At 37.6% G+C, this 7928-nt stretch overlaps 1 pseudogene; it reads left to right on the forward strand.

Annotated features, from left to right (window-relative positions):
- The first annotated feature begins 4072 nt into the window (after nt 1-4072).
- On the forward strand, nt 4073-4424 carry LOC148754758 (anaphase-promoting complex subunit 15 pseudogene; annotated as a pseudogene).
- Nucleotides 4425-7928: the final 3504 nt, after the last annotated feature.

Below are 7928 nucleotides of genomic sequence, written 5' to 3' on the forward strand. Positions count from 1 at the left end.
CCTCTTCTTGTGGCACCAGTTAACCATTCAGTTCTTCCTTCTGTGGTCTCATTTTCTATTGGGCATCCCTGGCTTCTGGGTTCTAGTAATTCCATAGCCTTTTTTTTTCTCCCTTCCCTTCCTTCTTTCCTTCCTTCCTTTTTTTTTTATTTTTTCTTTTCTTTTGTTTTTTTAATCCCTGCAGCCCAAGGGATGTTTACTTTCTGCCTTTGCTAACCTAAACGTTCTCTTATCACTCCTTTTGGTTTTGCATCTCTTCAAATATCTTTGTAACTACTCCCTATATTTAAGATCCCTTTTGAATTACCTGTCAAGGGCTCTATTTTCCTGATTAAACCGGGTTGACTTCGACTATAAACTTTGCTAAGGCCCCAGGAGCCAGGGTTGGATGAAGTAATGCATATGGATGGACCTTTAAATATAGAGAAAATATAGAGGGTGGTATCTTTGGATTTGTGGGGAGATTTGGAAAAGATTCTTGACATAACGGGACATTGAGGGAGGAAGATGTATTTTATGAAATACCCATATTGGAGCTGTTAGGTAAGGAATATGCATATTCTTCCTCCCATTAGCCATGCTTTTGTCTCTCAGTTTTGAGTAGGTATACTTAGGAAATCCTCAGAACATCTAACTTTTCTTCTTCTATGTAGCTCATTAGCAGGACCTGAGTCTCAGTTTCCCTTCTAATGAACAGCAACACTCACTATCCTTCCTTGTGCAAGGGGAAAGACCTAGGCCTCTGCAATATAGACAAGTTGTTTTGGGGCTGTCTAAGCTGGTTTTCCTAAGTAAACTTTCTTTTCCATCCAGATGGTTTGCCTTTTGCAGATGGTAAAGCCAAAATGCAGATTCTGACCCACTTGCTAGTATAGGGTTTGGCCCACACCAATACTTTAAGAACTTGGATTCAGGTTCACAAATGCAATTACTGAAGTAAAAAATAGATACTTAAAAATAATTAAACTAGTAAAATTTTAATTTTTTTCTGAATACATTGAAGCTTTATTTAAAAGTTGAATGTAATTAATACTGCCTATTAATACAATGAAAGTTTATTTGTCAACTTAATTATTGATCAAACATATGTTGTGTCCTACTAGTAGTGCTTAATATAGATTTAACTAATATCCATTTTTTTGGACCATTTTGTTAGTGTTTCAGTATGATCTTTAAGGAGTCACTTAGGGAATACATTAATTGGGGTCAGCGTTTTTCTACTTAATTCTTCTAATTTTACTTACTATTTTTTAATTAAGTGAATGTACAAGGTGTGATCAAAAAATACGGTGAATTTTTAAATTAAAAAAAAATTACAATGAAAGAAAAATTGCCATTAATCCCCTTCAAAATATTCCCCCTCGCTTCAAACACACTTATCCCATAATTCTTGCCACTTTCTGAAGTCCTCTTTCATGACTGTCTTCAGTTGTGCTGTTGTGGCTGCCTGGATATCCTGACTCGATTCAAAACATTTACCTTCCATAATAATTTTTGACTAGGCAAGAGCCAGCAGCAGCACAATGCCAGATCTGGTGAATAAGGTAGATGAGATCAACTGTGATGTTTTTATTTGACAGAAATTTCCATACCAGAAGCGATGTGTGACAGGGAGCATTTCTGTTGTGATTAACAAATACAGTGAATGCTGCTTCTGAGTGCCATCCAACGGAAAGGCAGGGAACCTTCAATATAGGAAGCGGTACATCAAACCTTAGTAACAATGTGTGACAAGTTTCAACTTGTTCAGTGCAGTCAGTCAGGTGTGAGTTACGGTTGAGAGAAGGTGTGTTTCAAAGCATACCATAAATCATCCTCCATCATGACAACGCTACGTGTCACACATCGCTTCTGGTATATGGCAATTTCTGTCAAATAAAAACATTATGATGTGTCTTCATCCACGTTTTTCACTGGATCTGGCACCGTGCTACTTCTGGCTCTTTCCCAAAGTCAAAATGATTCAGGGCATGAAGGCAGGCACGACAGTGCAACTAAAGACACTCACAAAAGAGGACTTCCAGAACTGCTTCAGAAAGTGGCAAGAACAATAGGATAAGTGCGTTTGAAGCAAGGGGGAGTATTTTGAGAGGGATTAATGGCAATGTATCTTTTATTGTAATAATTTTTTTATGTAAACATTTACCATATTGTTTGATCACAACTCATATGTGTTTGTAAATAACTAATGATGCCAAAATTCAAATATAAGTTCATAGATTTCCTACTTATAATTTCACTATCCACACTGAAATGTGAGAGAAAAAAGAAAAGAAAGGTGAACTTAAAAGCCATGTACTTAAATTTGTCCTAAGCTTTTGGAGAGAAGGCTATAAACTGCTAAGGAGGAACTTTAAACACCAAACTGAAAAACACTCTATTTCATTGTAGCATGCTTTATTTCATGCTTTTTAAAACTTAACCAAGATGATGTGTACTCAGGGTGGCAGAGGCGTTCCGGCATTGTTTGTACAGTTCCACTCAGGCAAACTGGGTCAGGCAAGGAGGCATGATTGAAATGACAAATCATTCCAGTTCTCTTTCAATTCTTCCTCCTCTTTATCCAGTCATCTCTAACCTGTCATTTAAGCCCAATTCAAATCTTGCTTCTTTGTACAGATTTCTTTCTTTGAGAATCTTCTGCTTATTCCTAGCCTGTTTGGTTTTACTGTTGGTGCAAGTAATTAACACACTACACTGTGGGAAATGTGATTCCTTTTTTTACACTACACAACTAAACACCATTTCTTTTTCAATCCTTCAGATATGAAGTCCTTTAAATTGGAAAAAAAAATCAGGACAGCAGGCGTGTTGAGAAAAACTCGAATAATATTAAAAAGTTATACTTAAAATGGCAAATCTTCCTAGCTTTCTTACCTAGAACCATTTCCCTCCCAGATGTAACCACCTCACCTCAACACTTTTTCACATGTGCTTCTTCATGCTTCCATGTTTTGCCCATCATTATTTCTCTGCCTGCAGTGCGTTCTCATATTCTGCGACCATCTTTCAAGACTCTTAAAAGTGTCATGCTCTGTGAACTCTTTCTTGATACCCTCAGTCAGCATTCAGTATTTTGTTCCCTGGACTCCCTCGATACGCTACTTGTATTATTTGACATTTCATTCTATCCTGTTTGGTAATAAGCTCTTTACTGATTAGTTTCTCTATAGTATGATATACTTTTCTTGAGAGAGGGAGCCCATTTAATTCATCTTTGCATATCTTACAAAATCCAGCCTAACCCACTCTTACTACCTGTTTAAGTCATTGAATTAAATGTATATAGTATAGTATATTCATTATCCATTTTAGGAGTCTTTGTCACAGCCAGACTGTCAGACTCTTTAGGGCAGGGGCTGAGAATTTTTGCTTTTGTAATGACATTAATTAAAATATTACAGCCATACCTTTCTGTAATGCTTTTTTAAAAAGTTCTTTAATTTACAAAAATGTGTTTGAACTTCACAACATTCTGTATTAGTAGGCTGCATTGGTCTAGAAAAAAAAAAGATACATGGTATTTTAATTAGTCTTTGGGATCAGATAGACCTGAGTTTAAGTTCTTTCTCAGCTATTTGCAGGCCATGAGATCTTGGGAAACTTCTTTAACCTTTACAGTCCTCAGCATTCTCCTATTATGAATAAAAGTTAGTCTTACAGAATTGTCAGGAGGAATGTGTATAAAGATATGTGATACATATTAGACATTGAATGTAAGTGAGGATACCCCCCTCACCACCTCCTTAGGAATCAGAGCCTTAGATAGGCTAAATTGTTGTCCAAGAGCATGTTGCTGGCAAAAGGTTGCAAACACCAAGCCAAGACTGGAATCTAGGCCTTCCGACTCTATACACATGAACATTCCTGCCCCCTGGTGCCTAAACTCTGGGATGAGACTGAACATTCCTGCAGGAAGCTGAAAACAACTAGCCTTTGCTACCTTCCTGCTGTCATGCACACTCCATTGCCTAAGGTACCACTGCAGACTGTTGTTTCCTGATGTGATGAGAAAACTGAGGCTTAGAGAGACTAACTGATTTAGCCAAGGTCAAATAGTTATCTAAGAGCCATGTCCACCTTGTTGCCCTCACTCTTGCCTGGCATGACTGAGATATTGTGGTTTAATCTGGATGGACCCTGTGTGGAGACAGCTACATCCACAGGAACAGCAGTAGCAGGCCTGGCTCCAGAGCATCATGGAGAAAGACAACAGCTTGGTATCTCTTGGCAAGACTGTCTCAGAACAATATGGTAAAATGGAGGAGGAGGATACAGATGAAGAAGATAGTGATGACTCAAAGGGTGAGAGGACCTGCAGGGCATGGGGAGGTGAATGACTAAAGTGAGTACCTGATGATGTAGAGGTCATTGAGATGGACATGGCATGCAAGGAATAGGATCAGGATCAGTGGATAATGTAGTGTGAGCCTGACATTTGTTGGTTTGCTTTTTCTTTAGATAATGCTAGTGCCTGACTTAAGTTTGATTGCCAAGGCCTCCATTTCAAAGAGGTATTCACTTCAAAGACAGCTATCTACAATAAATACAAGCCAGCTACATGACTAGACAAAGAGGCCGGTCACCTCCCCCACTGATGCTCCTTTGTTTTAGAGATCTTGCTTGATTTGAATAATTGACCAATTGAGCTACTGGTTTGTTTTCTTCTCCTGTGTTTTAAATTCCCACTCTTATGTTTTAAATTCCAACATTGAGTGAAGCCCTAAAACCCTAGGTCGCCACCCTTTCCCCAATAAAAGCAGGACCTCAGGCCCACGTGTGTGCACTCTTTCTTTCTATGCTCAACCTCAGTCTGCGGCTTCAGGTGTGCTGTGTAATTTCCAGTCTTGTAAGTAAATTGAGTTTTCCAAACTTTTCAGAATTTCCTGATGGTTATTGCTGAAGGGCATCTTGCAATCATAGTGAAAACCACAAGTCTGGTCCAGCTACAACCTTGGTTATTATAAGCTGAGACCAGTAAAAACAGATAATCTAGGTAGTGTGGCCTCAGGAAGATTCCTGGGCAGCCCAACCTACTTTATACCCCCTACAGAACAAGCTGATAGCTATTTAGGAAAACAAAAACAAAACACAGCAAGAAAGGCTTCTGCTCCCTTGGTCTACTCTTAAGGAAATGTCACACCCACGCCACTTCCGAGTAAGGAAATACAGATAGTAAAATTGTCACTAATTTATTAAACTGCAGAGGTTTATTTGTTTCTCATGAGTGAGTATCTAGTTAACATAAATTGGTTAAAATTATACATCCAGTAATTGAAATTATTACCCATGAAGTGGAACCAGAGAGAAATAGATATTGAGCTGTAATGCATTCGACTCACATCCCCAGCACATTCTTTCTACCAACTGTGCTCCATCGTCTTCCCTCATTAAGATTTGTACAAAGTAAGTTGAAAAAAAAGAAATATGGCATGTACATAGTGAAGCAAGAAGTATGTTTAATGAAAAGACTAAACCCTCACATGCATTCAACCTGTATGCTTCAGTATAAGGAGCTGAAAACTCTTTATGATCTCATGGACCCTGATCCATGTAAAAGGAATAGGAAACTTAGAAGGGCTTGGAGCTCCTATGATGTCATAGACATATTTGCTAGAAGCATTTTAGGAAATGAAATTTCTCTTCTTTAGATCAGAGTTTCTAATATTTGTAATGTGTAAATTAGTTACCTGGGGATCTAGTGAAAATAATTCAGTAGGCCCTTGGGAGGTCTCTAGGTTTCCTTCTCTAAGAAGTGCCCACATATGCTGAGGGACCATGTTTTCAGCAGTGAGCTCTTAGGCAATGTTGACCATTTCTGGGATGCTGAAACACTAAGACCCCATAAATAATTGCTAATATTTAAATTTTAAAAAATGTATTGCTAGCAGTAAATGTGTCTAAAAAAAATAGTGGTTTTATTTGGATTAATGATGGTGGAAAGCGAAATCATGAGTCAAAAGTGAGCCCCAAGATGAGCTTGGGTCACAGTGAAATTAACTTCAGAGCCTGTTTTAATCCATATGAAGACAGGCCTACATTGTTTCTCATGTCTGCAAGTACTGAATTATTCATATGAATGCTTCAGAGCAGCCTCCTATAAATCAAACAAAGAGAATTGAATTGGGAATTGTAATGGTGAGAAATTTTGAGCTCCTAACCTGATTTACCTGGGCACTCTCTCAGTTATCTTTCTCTTGTTCTGATCAAGTCATTCTTGGTGATTTAACAGCACCTAAATATAGCCACAGAGACTCTTGCATTGTGGTATGTGATTTTTAAGCTCCATGATTTTAAAGTGCCATGTGAGAGATCATCTACAGAAAGTCTGCAATGGACTAATATGGCTCATTAATAACAGTGGTTAATTGTGATTAAAGCACCTGATCCAATTCATTTATAGGAATATTTTGTTATTGCATCTAATAATAATATAGTGTTATCCCCTCTCCCTCTCAGGATAATTTGGCTTATTCAAGGATTGAAATGTTTTATATAGAAGAATTCTGTTCATTTTTGCTTTTTTTCCATTGATAAATGGCTCCTAAATTACGGATTGGGAATATACTGATGAAAGTAGTAAGAAATTGAGTACATTACAAACTATATGTAAAGATTTTAAAATGGATTGACATAATCATCAATATAATACAAGTGGCTTTATGACAATTTTTTCAAAAGTTAGACTTTGATACTGCTTTGTTCTACCAGTCTCACGAGATTGTTGTGAGATCAAATGACATAGTCTTTGAGATTGATCTGTAAAGTCTAAATGGTATTACTGTCTTAAGTCTCCCCTCCTACCACTATTTTACATAAGGCAACCAGATTAATCTTCTTAAAGCATCACTTTGATTACGTCATTTTCTAGTTCAAATACCTTTAATGCCCATCCCAACCATTGATGAATTGGGTTTGGTTTCCCTTGGCATTTAAGAAAAATCATGCTGCTTTTCTAGCCTTATCTCCAGCTACTTTTCTATTCTAACCTCATATTTCAAGGCTCTTTGTTTATATCACATCTCTCCTGAGTTCCTGGGCTAAATTTTCCATATGTTCATTCTTCTGGACATATTCGTTTGGTTACTCCACAGCGACCCAAATGCCAAACATGACCAAAACTAAGAACATAAGTTTTCTTTATATATTTCCTATTACCCATTCAGTTACCTAAACCAGAAAATAGGCAGCTTTTGTTGTTTCTTGTTTTGTTTTGTTTTCTACATGCACCTCTCCTCAAACCCATCTTCAATTAGTAATGTGAAAATTTTCTTTACACTTCTTCTCCTTCAGGCCTATACTCAATTGCTACTCACATCCATTAATTCTATCGGATATTTTTCAGGCCTGATATCCTGGGGTTCTTTTAGTGAACAAATGTTTATGAGTCACCTGCCATGTGTTGGCTATTGCATCAGTTTTATATTGTTGCTGTAATATATTATCCCATACTTAGTTGCTTACAACAACACATTTGTTATTTCATACTTCTACATGACACAAGTCAAAATGGATCTCATTGGGTTAAAATAAAGGTGTAGGTGGAGCTGTTTTCCTTCTGGAGCTTCTAGGGAGGACTCCATTTCTTTGCCTTTTCCATCTTCTGGAGGCTGCTTGCATTCCTTGGTTTGTGATGCTTTTCCATCTTCAAAGCTACCAAATGTGTCGTTCCAACCTGTTCTTCTGTTATCATGTTTCCTCTGACTTTGACTTCTCCCGCTTCTGTCTTTCACTTATAAGGACCATTGTGACCACATTTAAGTTCCACCTGATAATCCACGATAGTATCTCCACTGCAAAATTCTTCACTTAGTCACATCAGCAAAGTCACTTTTGTTATATTAGGTAATATATGTATAGGCTTTGGGGATTAGGGTATGGACATTAAGGGAGAGGCATTATTCTGCCTACCATATTATCTTCCTAAG

This window comes from Rhinolophus sinicus, chromosome 17 (genome assembly GCF_057876585.1).
Source record: "Rhinolophus sinicus isolate RSI-liver-muscle chromosome 17, RSI-T2T, whole genome shotgun sequence".
Lineage (NCBI taxonomy): Eukaryota > Metazoa > Chordata > Mammalia > Chiroptera > Rhinolophidae > Rhinolophus > Rhinolophus sinicus.